Raw genomic sequence first — 2,918 nt, forward strand, 5'->3', positions numbered from 1 at the left:
TCCTTCCTCCCTCCCTCCCTTCTTTCCTTTCTTCCTTCCCTCTCTCTCTCCCTTCTTCTTTCTTTCTTTCTCTCTCTCTTTCTTTCCTTCTTTCTTGCTTTCTTACTTTCTCTCAACAGGGAATCACCCTGGCTGGAGTGCAGTGTGTAATCATAGCTCACTGCAGCTTGAGCCTCCCAAGAAGCTAAGCCTCCCAAGAAGCTAAGCCTCATGCTTAAGCCTCCCAAGAAGCTAAGACTACATGTGTGCACTACCCAGCTAATTAATTTTTTTTTTTTTTGTAGAGATAGGGTCTGGCTATGTCGCTGCCCAGGGTAGTCTTGAACTCCTGGTCTCTAGTGATCCTCCCACTTCTGCCTCCCCAAGTGCTTGGATTACAAGTGTGAGCCACCACACCAGGTAGATTTTTATTTCAGTTGAACAAGACAGTTTCAACATATCTGGGAATTAAGGTCTCATGCCTCTATCTCCAAAAATTGAAAACAAAAGCAAGCAAACACACAGAATAAACTCATCTTGCCAGGGATTACAATTTAAATAATTCAAGATTATTAAATTGTATGTAGGAGTTGCTTCTGCATCTTTCTTTGCTTTTGCAAATGATTAATAATAATGATGATTATTATTTTTACAATGTATACTTGCAAACGGTGCAGGTGATTGAGAAAAGTATACTACTGAAGTGCTAATAAGACCTCCATTATATTATTACAGGGGCAAAGAAAGGCTCTTTTGGAGGGCTAGAAGACTGGCAAGCTTTTAGATATAGCAAATGCCTTTCTGGGTATGTTTACACTGAAAACTGTAATTGAAATCTTATTTCTCTCTGTTTACCTGCTTTACTATATTAAAAATTGCATATTTATTTACTTAATATATACAAATCTTGACCTCTCAAAAAATGTCCAGAAACTCCAGGTGTATACAAGAACCATCAAATTGCAAAAATTCTCCCTCTTTCACTTTTCATTTCCATATGCACATTTTCTATTTTTAGAGTCCATGGATATTCTAGACATTTATATGCAAATATGGTGAAGGTATTATTTCAATCAGCAAGAGATTCTCTTCAAAACTCATATAAGTTTATGATAACAATTCTTAGTTTCTCTAGTGAGACATAAAGCCGAAAGCTTTATGTTTTTGTTGCATAATGTAGAAAAAACAATTCCTGTTTTTTTTTTTTCTTTCTTTCTCTCTTAGTATCTCACAGATATTTTCATTTTCTGGTTCACCAGTTGTTAACCTTAGTGCTTCCCAGAAGGAGATTAGTATTTGGATTTAAATCATGGCAGCTTTACATTCTGTTTCTTTTGATAATTGTTGGGAAATAAGAAGTCCAGGGTGTTTTGTCCCTGTATAACCAATCTCCTTTCGTTTTCTACAAGCCAACATACCAAGTAAGATTAGAAACTATGCCTCCAGTAATTTCAATGCTCGTATGAAAATCAATGATTTTCTTCAAAGAATTATAATGTCTGTGTTTTATCAATTGTTTCTAGTTATACTTTAATCCCAAAACTAATGTCCTTTTTGAATAAAAATTTTCTTAATTCTACCATTAGAAAATGATTTATTGCTGACTGAGTGTGATAGCTCACATCTATAATCCTGGCACTTTGGGAGACCTCGATGGAAGGATTGCTTGAGACCAGGGGCTTAAGACAAGCCTGGGCAACATACTGAGATATTGTCTCTAAATTTAAAAAAGATTAAAAAGAATGATTTGTTGCATCTTACTGTAAATATGTTTTATTTTTGCATTTTTCACTTTGTCCTACTGTGCCAGGCACTGGCCATTTTATGACACATTTGTGTCAGATGGACAAATCCAGCTCATCATTTCAGAATCAATAATGTACAAAATATCATTGTAGATTATAAATTAATAAGCAAGCATAGTTATTATAGACATTACTATTTCTCCATTTTGTGACAAATACAAAGTATTTATGAATGAATAGAAGCATCATTACTTAAGCTCAAAATGCAAGTAAAGAAACAGATCTTCTTTGGTATACTACAGACTGAGAATGTGCGTGCCCCCCCAAAGTCATATGTTGAAAACTAATATACAATATGACGATGTTTGGAGGTGAGGCCATTGGGAGGTGATTAGATTATGTTATAGCTGGATTGTGAGAAACAACGTCAACATGCAGGAAAGGTCAGATTATGACTTCTCTCTTTCTTTTTTTTTTTTTTTTTTTGAGATGAGGTCTCACTCTGTCGCCCAGACTGGAATGCAGTGGTATGAATGGTTACAGAATTTATGCAACTAGGGGGTTTCCAATTACTGAGGGGCACAGGAATGTGTGTGTGTGTGGTATGATTATGAGAAGGTTACATAAGGGGGTCATCTCTAGGCTAAGATGGAAGATCTGTTACAAAATGGAGTTACTTATGTCAAGCAAGCTATTTCATCAGGCTATTATAGGTTTTGCAGACAGATATTTCAGCTATGAGGATGGTGTTCTCAGGAATCAGATTAGTCCTTTTATAAAAGAAGCCCCAAAGAGCTCCCTTGCCTCTTCCACCATGTGAGTGCACATGAAAATATGGTCTTCTATGAACCAGGAAGCAGGTCCTCACCAATCACCAAATCTGCTGGCACTTTGACCTTGGAGTTCCCAGCCTCCAGAGCGGTGAGAAATAGATTTCTATTGTCTATAAGTCACCCAGTTTATGGTAGTTTGTGACAATGGGGGTTGTGGAGTGCAGGAAAAAAGATGGAGATAGATTAGCTTAGTTTATGATACATTGAAATTTAAGTACTTGCGGAACATCCCAGTTAAGTTGGAAAGCCAACAAGCAGAAATGAGTCTGAAATGCAGGTAGGAAGTCCAAGCTTATAGCTAGAGACTTATTCCCTTTTAATACATAGATATAATGATCTCCCAAGGAAAATACATAGGGAA

The 2,918-nt window shown here is 36.5% G+C and overlaps 1 protein-coding gene across 1 annotated transcript in view; it reads right to left on the minus strand.

The window, feature by feature from the left end:
* KCNIP4 (potassium voltage-gated channel interacting protein 4) overlaps positions 1-2,918 on the minus strand; it is a 133,024-nt gene that overhangs the window by 39,088 nt on the left and 91,018 nt on the right. The gene's annotated exons all lie outside the window — the stretch shown is intronic.

The sequence above is a fragment of the Carlito syrichta genome, unplaced genomic scaffold, assembly GCF_000164805.1.
Source record: "Carlito syrichta isolate Samal-C Ts95f unplaced genomic scaffold, Tarsius_syrichta-2.0.1 Scaffold289796, whole genome shotgun sequence".
NCBI lineage: Eukaryota > Metazoa > Chordata > Mammalia > Primates > Tarsiidae > Carlito > Carlito syrichta.